Consider the following 12,687-nt stretch of genomic DNA (forward strand, 5'->3'; position numbering starts at 1 on the left):
ATATACACATATACGTGTGTGTGTGTATACATATATATGTATATATAGTGTGTGTGTATATATACATATATATACAACTCAGCAAAGCAGATACCAAGCATAGGCCCATGACCCTATTTTTTGTGATAGTTTCTGAGCAATGGGCAAAAAGTATACCCAGGAAAAAGAAAAACTGACAAGCCATGAAAAAACAAGAAGACTTTCAAAAAAATTGTATTTGTCAGCTTTTGCTGTGACCACAAACAGCCTGAACATGTCAATGGCTTGCATCAAGATCTCTTCTGTCTTGCTTGTGAGACATGAAGTGCAGACAGGGGTGGGGCCGGCCGTGGCTCAACTGGACCTGCTCAGTTTGGCTCAGGTTGGCATAACTCATGTCTTCTCACCCAGAACCCAGGCTGGAGGGACAGCCACCTTCTGGGACGTAGTGATTCTGTGGTGAGACAAGTGAGAAAGCCTGGACCAGGCCACAGGGTCACATGCAAAGGCTCTGCTGTGCTAACAAATTATGACACCTCTCTCCAAGATCTGGGGAAAAAGCATGGTATTGAAAGGAGCCAGCACCTAACCCTCGTAACAACTGGAGCTGACTAGTGCCGCACGTTCAAAAGGCACTGAGGGAACTGCAATGTCATGGGCGGGAGGGGAGGCTATCACTCCATGTTATTGCTTTGCACGCCTTTTGAGTACCACTGTGGGGGGCAGGCAGTTGAAGGCAGCAGAAAGGCTTGGATGAGTGGCCTGGTTGAAGGGCAACTTGCTTCTCGTTCCTTCTGCTGTATGATGAAGAATGATTTCAGATGGTGAGAATGGGTTTGAGTGAGGGCAGAAAAAGTTGTACCATACAAAATAAAATTGAAATATATTGAACCTGAGCAAATCTTGGACTCAGTCACCAACTTCTTATTCTTGCTGACAGGTAAGCTGCTGTCTGACCCCGCCTCACCCAGGCTCATGAACATCTGAATTCTGCTGGTATGACATCAGATGCTCACACACTCAAGATTCCTCAAAGGACATTCCAGGTCGACAATCCATTGCTCGTAGAGTCTTCAAACACTCTCTGCGGACCTCACTTTATAGGACCCAGATGTGGTAACAGAAACAGTGATGTTCAGGACTTGAGGTGAGCAGAGAATGAGCTCAGGGTAGGCTCTGGGAGATCCTACATGGTTTTCATATCAGAGCATGTTAGTTTCCCAGGGCTGCCGTAACCAATCACCACCAACTGGGTGCCTTAAAACTATAGAAGTGTACTCTCTTGCCATTCTGGAAGTCACTAGTCTTAAATCGAGGCCCTTTCTCGGGGCTCTAGGGGAGGCTCCTTCCTTGCCTCTTCCAACTCCTGGCGGCTGCAGGTGCTCCTTGGCTTGTGGCTGCACCACTCCAGTCTCTGCCTCCCCATCATGTGGCCTTTTCCCCTGTGTATGTTTTTCTTGTTTTCTTGTCTTTTGTAAGAACTCTTTTCACTGGATCTAGGACCCACCATAGATGATATCCTCATTTCCAAATCGTAATTACAGCTGCAAAACCCTCCCGACTCCCAGCAAGATATGATCACATCCAAAGGTTCCACGGCCCAGGACAATGGACACGTATCTTCTGGGAGCTACCATTGGACTTGGAGCAGAGATCATCCAGGAGAAGCAGGACACCTGAGGGAGGATGTGCTGGTGGCATCTCAGTGAACCTCATCGCTGGCGGCAGCACTGTGTGTCCTAGGAATTAGACTTGAGGACGATGGCCACACTCAATCCTGGCACAGGTCTCCACAGGCTACTCAGACTCCCTGTGCGCCTGCTCCTTATCCGAGAAATGGAGATAGCAGTAATCCTTTAATAGCTGTTGAGAGCATTAAAGGAGTAACATGCACGAAGTGATTTTAAGGGAACCTGCCCATGCCAGCTCTATGGAGTGTTAGCTTCAATTTTAACAGCCTTGCTGGGGATAAGGGTGTTGCCATCTACGACATGAACACTCCCAAGCCGCAGAGACACTGTTCAAGACCCCAAATCTGCATCTTCCTAAGGCCATGTTCACTGCCTAGGCGCCCTATGATAGCAGAGCAGTCCCAGTCCCATGTGCCCCACAAGGCCATGGTTTCTACCTCCTCTAGGTGCCTCACATGGGCCTCGTCAGCCCGTGCTGCCCTGTAACCTGCCTGGGATGGCCTGGCTGTGGCCTGCCCTGTGACCAGCACTGTGACCTGCCCTGTAGCCTGCCTGGTGGCTTTCCCTGTCACCTGGCCTGTGGCCTGCCCTGTGGCCAGCATGGTGACCTGCCCTGTGGCCAGCCCTGTGACCTGCCTGGTGGCCTGCCCTGTGACCTGCCTGGTGGCCTGCCCTGTGACCTGCCTGGTGACCTGCCCTGTGGCCAGCACTGTGACCTGCCCAGTGGCCAGCATGGTGACCTGCCCTGTGGCCAGCACTGTGACCTGCCCAGTGGCCAGCCTGGTGGCCCACCCTGTGACCTGCCACCTGCTTGCTGCTGCTGATGTGCCCGACTCCTGCCTATGACCGCGTCCTCTCTCAGCCCTCGGCCTCCCCGTTCTCCTACCTCTCTCCAGCACCTCGTGGCCCTCCCTCCTCCCATTGCTGGAGGCTGTCCTGCCCTGTTTTGTTGCTCTGCAGACTTCCCCGGCGCCCAGCCTCAGCCCTCATGTCTCACGCCATGCTCTCTTTCAGCCATCCCACCTCTGATATGATATGGAGATTGACAGCCCGTAATTCTGAAATCTCCTAAACCTCTCTCTTCACATCTGTCACAGCCTTGCCCCCCACACAGGGCCACACACTCAGCTGCCTCCAGATGTCCCATGAGGACCTCAGCCTCACATCACTCCCTTGATTTCTCCTCTGGAATCTTCCATCATGTTTTGCTCTCACTCTCTCCACCAGGCATTTGAGCTGGAACCACAAATCATGGGCAACTCTTCCGTTCCTCTCTTGTCCCACCAACCCCTGCACCCTCCCGTCTCCAGCCAACTCCTCTCATTTCTCATGTGAATCTGTGCACCAGCCGGGGACCACTCTGTGCTGTGGATGAGGTCACATTCACCTCGGTCCCCCTGGGAGAGGCTCTCTGCTGGGGTAGGCAAAAGCCCTGTGAATTGTCCCTTCACAGGACTCCCCTGAGAGCCTGTGCTCCAGCTGGATGGGACCCACAGTTCTTGCCTAAACCCTGGGGTGGCCCCAGATCTGCATCAGCATTTGGGGTGTCTAGTTTCATTCATCATATGGTTGTGATGGTTAATTTTACGTGTCAACTTGGCTAGGCCATGATATCCAGCTATCTGGTCAAACACAATTCTAGATTTCTGTGAGGGCATCTTATTTTAAATGAAGTTAACATTTAAGTCAGGAGAATTTGAGGAAAGAAGATTAGTCCCCATAATGTGGGTGGGCCTTGTCCCACCAGTGGGAGGCCTTCAGAGAAAAAGACTGCCCTCCCACAAGGAAGAGGGAATTCTGCCTTCAGACCTGACCTGCTGCCTCAGCTCCTCCATGGGTCTCCAGCTGGCAAATTGTATACTTGCCAGTACCCTCAACTGTGTGAGCCGATTCCTTAAAATCAGAATCTCTCTATCTACCTCCTATTGGCTCTGTTTCTCTGGAGAACTCTGACTGAGATGATAGTGCATAAATAGGATAGTATACACGAGTCTGGGTCAGTACCCTGTCATCAAATGCATTATTATTTTTGAAGAGAAATGTATAAATGCACGTGCTCAGTTGTATATAAGAAGATTATTGCTAGCCTTCTATTCAGTCCAGATCATATCCTGCTGTGGAATGAATGGCCACACCCCTAGGGTTTGAGACCTGTTGGGATTTGGGACTGAGCAGGAGGAATGTGGATTCAGACTCCCTGCTCATGTGTGATCCTCAGGGCACCTTGCTACGTGGCCTCGAGCCAGTTTTCAGAGGAGAACACGGAGGATCGGAGAAACCGAGCTTCCTGCCACAGCTGTCCTCACTGCAGGTGACAGACAGAGGCTCCAGTACCCCCAGCCTCCCCTGCTTGTGCTGCCTCGGGGCTGTGCAAGAATGTCCTCTGTAGATTGGATGTGATCTCATAAATTACCCACCCCCATCCCTGCTGACCAGAAGAGTTTATGAGCTATGAGGCAGACATACCTCTGTTGTGTTATGTGTTACGTCTGCCAGCAGACATCAGAACCTGCGCTTCCTGTGCCACTGCAGGGGGCTTAGGGTGGGAAGACTACACTGTGTGATATAGAACTGGGGCTGCTTCCATCTGGGTTGAACGTTTCACACGATGAGACCTGCGCAGGACCAGGGTGCGTGGGACTCTCCCAGGTGAACTGGGGGTGGGTCCTTCCAGCTTAGGGGGAATTAACCAGAGCGCAGGGTCCGGGGGAAGGGGTGGATGGAATCCCAGGGCTGATCTTGCAGCAATAAGCAATCTATTGGGTTATCCCTTGCTCCTCCCTGCACAGGATGCTGGGTGACTCTTAGCACTGCGGTTCCCACTGGTTCAGCTCCTGGGAAAAGCATCCTTCCACCACACAGGCTTGTGCTGGACCATGTGAAATGCGCTGTTCATCCATCGAGTGTGAGTGGCCAGACATTGGCCATGGCTGAGCAGAGCCTTTGCATGTGACCTTGGGGCCTGGCCCAGGCTTCCTCATTTGTCCCACCACAGAATCAGTGCATTTCAGAAGTGGCTGTCCCTCCAGCCTGGGTTCTGGATGAGAAAACATGAGTTATGCCAACCCAAGCTAAACTGAGCAGGTCCAGCTGACCCTGCCCCTGTCTCCACTTCATGTCTCACAAGCAAGACAGAAGAGATCTTGGTGGAAGCCACTGACACGTTCAGGCTGTTTGTGCTCACAGCAAAAGCTGACAAATACAAACAATTTTTTGGAAAGTCTTCTTATTTTTTCATGGCTTATCCATTTTTCTTTTTCCTGGGTATACTTTTTATCTATTTTCTTATATGTTTAATGAGGGGCTGATTGACGTCATTTATCATAGCCTCCAGTTCTCCAGTTCTCCATTCTATGTTTCTTACAGATGCCAGTGGGTACAGGTGCAGAAGTAGGTGCCATCCTGTCGATGTCTTCTGGGCGGACCTTGTATCTTTCAGCATTCATTATGAATGTCTAACAACTGGGGTCGCAGAGAGCAATTGAGTGCAAACAACTAGGTGCTTGGAAACCTCTGGATGCCTTGGACACAGCTCTAGTTACCTGCAGCCCCTTTTATGCCTTGCTGGGGAAGCCTGGACCTCTGCAGAAGACATGGGTGAACATGTGGAAGCCCCCTGTGACTCTCAGGTTCTGTTTCCTGACTCTGGTCTGCATCACCAGTATGGAGGCCACAGGTACCCACCTTTCCCCCACTGGGCTCAATTTCAAGTCAATGTCCTACAGGAGTGCTTCTGACAGGTGGGGCCTCCTCAGCTGCACACTCAGGCAGGCAGGCTGGTAATTGTAAGCTGAGCTTCTGGTCTCTGCATGGGAGAAGGGCTGCACTGGTCTCTGAGTACCTGCACAGGTGTCTGTCTCATTTCTCTTTTTCTCTGTATCTCTTCCTCTTACAAGAAGCAAGATAAGGTGGTTTCCCTTTATTTATTTACTTTTTTGGAGGCTACAATTACAGATTTAGAGGGAAACTTGAGATGAAAAGCAAAGCTTCCCTGTCCTTTTATCCCTCACCACACACAAAGCAACTTAGAGTAGTGGGACTCCAGCTGCATTTCTCAAGAGGGCACTATTGGCATTTGAGGGGCACACTTCATTGTGTAGGAGTGTCTCATGGTGTGTGGTGTCCCCAGGCTCCAACCTACCCTGTGCCCACAGAGTTACTGTGGTGGGCAGAAGAATCCCTCCCTACCAGCCAGCAAAGATGTCCTTCTTTTCAGAGCCTGTGAGTGTGTTGGGTTCCATGGCCAGGGCAGTTAAGGCACTGAGTGGGATTAAGGCTGTAATCAGTTGACTTTACAGTAAGGAGGTGTAGTAGTCTGTTTGCACACCGCTGTAAAGAACTGCCTAAGAGTAGGTAATTTATGAAGAAAAGAGGTTTAACGGACTCACAGTTCTGCAGGCTTAAGACGAAGCATGACTTGGAGGCCTTAGGAAACTTACAGTCGTGGTAGAAGGTGAAGGGGATGCAAGGACCTTCTTCACATGGTGGCAGGAGAGGGAGAGCGAGGAGGAAATGCTACACACTTTTAAACCATCGTATCTTGTGAGAACTCACTCACTACCAATGAGACCAGCAAGGGGAAAATCTGCCCCCTTGATCCAATCACCTTATACCAGATTCTTCCCTTAACACGTGGGGGTTAAAATTTGACGTGAGATTTGGGTGGGGCTACAGCCAAACCATATCAGGAGGTTATGTTGGATTATGCAGGTGGGCACGATGTAACACAACATGCCAAGGGCACTGAGGAGGCAGGAGAAGTAAAGTCAGAGAGAGAAAGACGTGAGGACAGAAGGAGAGGCTGCAGTGGTGGGATTTCTAGCTTTGTGGATGGAGGAGGGGCCGGGAGCCAAGAAATGCAGCAGGCCCCGGAAGCTGGGAAAGGCAGGAAGCCAATTCTCCCCGCAGCCCCCAGAAGGAGTGCAGCTTTGCAAACAGCTTGATTTTAGTCCTATGACACTTACTTCAGACTTCTGACCTTCAGAACTTATGGACTGAGTGTTTGTTGTTTTAACCACTGCATTTGCAGTAATTTGCTACAGCAGCAAGAGGAAGCTGGAGAACACAGTTATCCAGGTGTTGTGACACCAAAAAAACACCCCCTCACCTTTCCTAACGATGCCTGGGTGAGTGGTGATGCCCATGAAGAGACGTTTTGCTCAGTGTTGCGAAGGTAAAGGGTGAGGGAAGGATCTGGGCAGCAGCGATAGAACGCCTTTGTTTGGCCATGCTGTTAGAGTACCATAGGGATTTGATGGCCAGGGGACACCTCAGAAGCAGCAACAGGTACAGTATTGAGTTTTCAGGTAAACTAACACTAGAGGAGTTATTTATCCAATCAGCTAGTCAATCAGTAAATATGTATTGAGTACCTTCATTGTGCTAATCAATGAAGAACAAAAAGAGAAATGACAGTCCCTATCCTAGTGACACCCCAAGGGAGACACCCAAACAGATACTGATACGACAACATGGGACTTTATATAAGGGTGACTACCAACATTGAGTGCTTGATGGGGGCCAGACACAGCACTCAGTACTTCACTCGCATCACCCCCAAGAACCCGAGAAAACAAATGGCACCCAAGTGGTAGATGTGGGAGCCATGAGGCAAAGCCAGGTACGTTCATGCAAAGCTAAGATGCTGTAACAGAAACCTCAAATGTCATCACAGTAGCTAACAAATGGGGATGCCGTATTCTAAGTGTTTTACATTTATTACTTCATTTGATTCTCACAACAAGCCCAGGTGATATGTGGACTCAGTGTCCCCAATGCAGGGAGGAGAATTCTGGGGCACACGGAGATGAAGTCACTTGTCCAAGGCCATAGAGTTATTAAGTGGCAGGGCTGGAATTTGAACTCAAAAGGTGAGCACCAGGTCGCTGATATACCCACTATGTCATACTATTGATATTATCTTCCTAACTGTCCTAAAACATTGCCTTGTTTTTCTGTCACTCAGTAGTTTTGAGATAAGTAATCCATTTAGGTGGAGAATCTCTGCTCCACTGGGCATTCTAAGATCCCTATTCCTTCCAAACCATTGCTCCTCCACCCTCAGGGGCTCTACTGGCTGATACAGTTGCCGCTGGTGACACGTAACTATTTAAATTTTAATTAATTTAAATACATTTAAAGACAATTGAAACTTCAGTTCCTAGTTGCACCAGCCATAGTTCAAGTGTCTAGTGGCTCGCACGTTGGACAGCAGACATCTCAGAACACTTCCATTATCTCAGAGTGTTCCGCTGCTCTGGGGTACTGTCACCTGCCTGGTGGGACCAGTCACCAACACATCAGGGGCAGCCTGAAGAAGATGCACCTGATGCCTCATGTTCCCACCCCTGAGCAGGTACCCATCATTCCTGCTCCCATCCCTTAGTCCAAGGGCCACAGCTCACTTCAGGGAAGCCTAGGTGTATTAATCTGTTTTCACACTGCTATAAGGACATACCTGAGACTGGGCAATTTATAAGGGAAAAAGGTTTAATTGACTCATAGTTCCACAGGTCTGGGGAGGTCTTGGGAAACTTATAATCATGGCAGAAGGGGAAGCGAACACATCCTTCTTCACAAGACAGCAGGAGAGAGAAGAATGAGAATCGAGTGATGAGGGAAGCCCCTTATAAAATCATCAGATCTCGTGAGAACTTACCATCATGAGAATAGCATGAGGGAAACTGCCCCCATGATTCAGTTACCTCCCACTGAGTCCCTCTCGCGACATGTGGGGATTATGGGAACTACAATTCAAGATGAGATTGGCAGGGGGACACAACCAAACCATACCACTGGGAAACACGGACAGTGGGCAACCACGGGTCTGGTTTCAATTCCATTTCTATGGCAGAAGGACAGAGCGGGTTTCACTGGGATGCAGGCAGTAACCACTAAACGCACTCTGTCTAAAGGTGGAGACTGCTCTCAGCCTCTAGCAGATCCTCTACCTCTCAGGAGGGAACAGGGCCCAGATTTGTCAGAGCTGACCAGGAAGCTATTAATTCTGCCTGAGGCAGTAAGCAAAAGCTTCACCAACATGCTGACATTTATTTCAGGTTTCCCCAAGTAAAGGAGAAGGTATGGAAGAGGACTTTTAAGCAGAGAAAATAAACCAGCAAAGGCAAAGAGGCGGGATTGGCGAGGGCCCCGAGAGGCTCTAGAGCACTGGTCAGTGGGAAGGTGGTATCAGGTCAGGTGGTAAGGATTTAGAACTTGTTCTGAGGACCAGCAATTCTCAAAAGAGAAATGAGGGCTGCAAAGCAGCTTCCTGGCGGTCAACTCTTTTCAGACTACCTGCCCCACCCCTCTGAGAATCCTTTCCCTCCGCCAGAGGCACATGCACCCGCTCCTCTCCTCCTGCCCCACCAAGAGAATTGGGGTAACAGAGTATATGGCCATGTGGATGGGGCTATGCAGAGAGGGGATTTTAACATCCCTGGTGTAGACAGCTGGGTGATGTCAGGAGGTTTTAGGTTGAGGAATGACATCATCAAATACATTTTTGGAAGAAAGAGCCAGTTTCCAGCACAAAAAGGAGAGCTTGGCTTTGTGCATTTGGGGTAGAAACTGATAGAAGGAAGCCACATTTACCAAATGCCATCTACATTCCAGGTGCCATGTGAGATGCTCCACACGTCAATAGGCACATTTCTTCTATTTCCAGGGGGAGAAATCTGATGTAAGGGAATCCAGCTGGGATCTGCTCACTGGGCGCAGCGAAGTGAAAACTGATGTTGGGATAGTAGCGAGAGAAAGTGAGGTGTTTACGTAGGGCCCCAAGCAAGGAAAATCAGGCATCTCATGTGTAAGACCCAAACTCCCAGATGGCTCATAGGCAAGGGTTTTTAACAACGTGGAGGTAGAGGTTACAGGTAAAGTCATGAATTCATATATGGAGACTATATGTTGGTTTGACCTAAAAAGGTAGGACAACGCAAAGTTGGGGGCCCACAGGGTATAGGTGGATTTAAAGATTTCTGATTTCTGATTGGCTAAGGGGGCAAAGCTTTGTCTAAAAATGTGGGATCAGCAGAAAACAATGTTATTAGATTGGTGCAAAATTGCAGGTTTTGCCATTGAAAGTAACAGCAAAAAACCAAACCAAAACAAAACAACAAAACTGCAAGTACTTTTGCACCAAACCGATAGCTCTAGCTTCTGGGTATGACGTCCCCCAGGCTCCTTAGGAAGAAATTTAGAACAAAGAACAGTAGCCAGAGTTTAGTTTTTAGTTTCCCTTAATTTGAGGTCTATGTGTTAGCAAATCTGTTTGGTGGGGGTTCAGGTTTTTGAAAAATAACTCAGGGACATATGTTAAGGTGTTATTTTTAGTTTTTTATAGGGAATAACATATCTCCTGACTAACTTTTTTGGCTACTGTTTTAAGCTACTATTATCTTTTTGTTTATTCAGTTGTTTATCTTTCAGGGCGAGTTAGGTGTCTGGAATTTTTCAGGAAGGAACTTATGAGTTTTCTTTATTTCTGTGTTAGGCAGGGGGTGACCTGCAGGCCCCTAGGAGGAGTCCCTGCTCCATCTCACTGAAGACCAAGGCAATTCTAGAAATGGCCCAAAGTCATATACCAAAGAAGTACTGGGGCTGTGTCCCTCCTGGCCATACCTGAGCTCCATTTTAGACAGCCGGGAGGACATAAGAAATGCCATTTGGGGTCACTGAGGGCTCGATGTGGTCATGATTTCCTTGGTGGGAAAGTACAATGGCTCTAGTTTCAAACATTGTCACTTATGAATTAAGTAGAATGAATGCTGCAATTATTTATATTGTAAAAAAAAAATTATATTGTAAAAACAAACCCCCCTGTCCAAACCCAAACCCACCAAACACTCAACTTTTTGGCTTAATAAGTTCAGTGAACTCATTATTTCTTACTGCAGAAGCAAAAATGGTCTCATTTGTTTGCTGTGGTAAGAATATGAAGCCTGAAGGATCAAATAGTCACCTCTACACCCTTTCTTGACAAAATATTTACCCAAGTTTCAATTTATTCATGAGAAAATGGGGAGCAATCATACCCAGCCTGGGGGAGATTGTTCTTGATAATTATGTTTAATATATGTAAAATACCTAGTACAATCCTTGGCTTTGGATAGGTTGTCAATAAATGGCATCATCATCATCATCATCAATCATCATTATCATCATTGTTGCTTATCCTAATGTGGCACCCACGAGAATGCATCTTTCAGATCTCCGACGATAAGGGCAGAGTTAACCAAGGGCCCTAGTGCTCTCCTTTGAAATCTATTGTACTTTTTGCCCCCATGGGTTGCTCAGCCAATGACTGAGTGAGTGATGCAGGAAGGCTAAGGTTTGTCCATTCCTGGGGACTCTGCTGGTGAGGGATTTTGGTTTAAGGGCTTCTCAGTGGTCTTACCAAACTCTCCTTAGAACTGTACCATGGGCTAAGATGTTTCTAGACTCCCTTTGTTTCCTCCCTTCCTCCCTCTCTCCTTCCTTCCCTCCCTCTCTCCCTCCCTTCTTTTGGGATCAGACCTGCATTTTGTTCTGATGGTTCTTCCAGCCGTGCTGGTTTCCTTTTTCTCTCACATGTATTTATTCTAAGAAAGTTCTTGTTTAATCCCATCTTGGGATCTGCTCCTCAGAGGATGTGGACTAACAAAACTACAGCCACCTTCTATAAAGTGAAGGAGGTGAGCCAGTTCTCTTGCCTTGGGTGTTAATAGCCAGGTCTTTGTTCAAAGCTGTGCAGATTTCAGTCATGTCCCCTCTGAGCTTCCATCCTCCATAATGAAGAATTTTCATGTATTTTTACTTGGTTTTCTGAAAAAGCTGCTTTATTTTTGCTAATTTCAGATGCTTTCTGCCGGACAGCCTCCTGGTTATCTGTCTTTCTTGATCAGAACCGGAGCAGGTGTTCCAGGCCTGCGTGCACCAGGATTTTCTGCAAGGTAAGACTTTGTTTTCTGGGTCATCCACAATGAGAAGAGCATATTTGAGAAGACAAATTGAGCATAGCTCATTTCTCTTTGGAGTGTTTAAGACAAACTTAGACTTCAGCCGAATGTCATTAATTTTTACAAAACGCTATGAGATAACAGGGCTTACACCGTGTGCCGAAAGACCCAGGAGGGTGAAGTTGCTACGCAGCCTAGAAAAGTTTGTATTTCTATGCTTGTGTGTACAATTTGCTAAGGAGTTAGATGTCTTACCTTATCCCTATTTCTGTAATGCTGTCCTGCCCTCTCTTTTGAGCTTGTGACAATTTGTAAACAAACAAACAAACAAACAAAAAACCCAATAGTGAAAGTCACCCACATACTTCCATTTGCTGATTGGGTCACACGCTAATCTCTATTAGTGTAATCGCATCTTTTTGCTTTTTAAAATTTGATCACATACATCACACAGAATTCCAGGTAGAGCTGCAAATATTCCATAGAAAGGAAAACAGAAAAGAAGAAAAATCTTACTGCTTCTCAATGCTCGTTAGCATAAAAAAAAAAGATACAATTTCTATTTTTTTATTGCACAAGTCAGGCACTCTCATTGGTATGTGAATCTAATAGAAAGAATGGGAAACCTAATTTATTTGAACATTCATGTGTCAATCTGGCTCTTGAGGAAAAACAATGTCAGCATTTTCCATCAGATGAAATTATTCTGTCTCCCAATTCTGTATTTAGGGAAACTTTTTTGGCTTACATTTCACCATGTATGGTTCAAATTATAGTAGCTTCCTTTAGGGTTATGAAGAATAAATGAGACAGTCTATAATCTATGAAATATGTTCCAAAATGGCAGATATTGTCATCAGTATGATCATGACCATCATCATCATCATTACCATCATCATCAAACAACAGAGTTGCAAATCTTCCCTCTGCTAGAACTGCTAATGTGCTGAAAATCTTCAAATTGAGAAGCAGAAACCAGCTGTTTCTTCCTCTGGGTGGGAGAGCTGCATTTTTTTTTTTTTTTTAAACTTAAGCTGAATCTGGCTCTTAGAATAAATTAGAATGAATGGCAAAACATG

At 47.1% G+C, this 12,687-nt stretch overlaps 1 long non-coding RNA gene across 1 annotated transcript; it reads left to right on the forward strand.

The window, feature by feature from the left end:
- The first annotated feature begins 328 nt into the window (after positions 1–328).
- Positions 329–12,010, forward strand: LOC140711597 (uncharacterized). Its single transcript, XR_012092867.1, has 3 exons — positions 329–1,126; positions 5,037–5,346; positions 11,508–12,010. It is a non-coding gene; the product is annotated as an uncharacterized lncRNA (long non-coding RNA).
- Positions 12,011–12,687: the final 677 nt, after the last annotated feature.

The sequence above is a fragment of the Chlorocebus sabaeus genome, chromosome 4, assembly GCF_047675955.1.
Source record: "Chlorocebus sabaeus isolate Y175 chromosome 4, mChlSab1.0.hap1, whole genome shotgun sequence".
Taxonomy (NCBI): domain Eukaryota; kingdom Metazoa; phylum Chordata; class Mammalia; order Primates; family Cercopithecidae; genus Chlorocebus; species Chlorocebus sabaeus.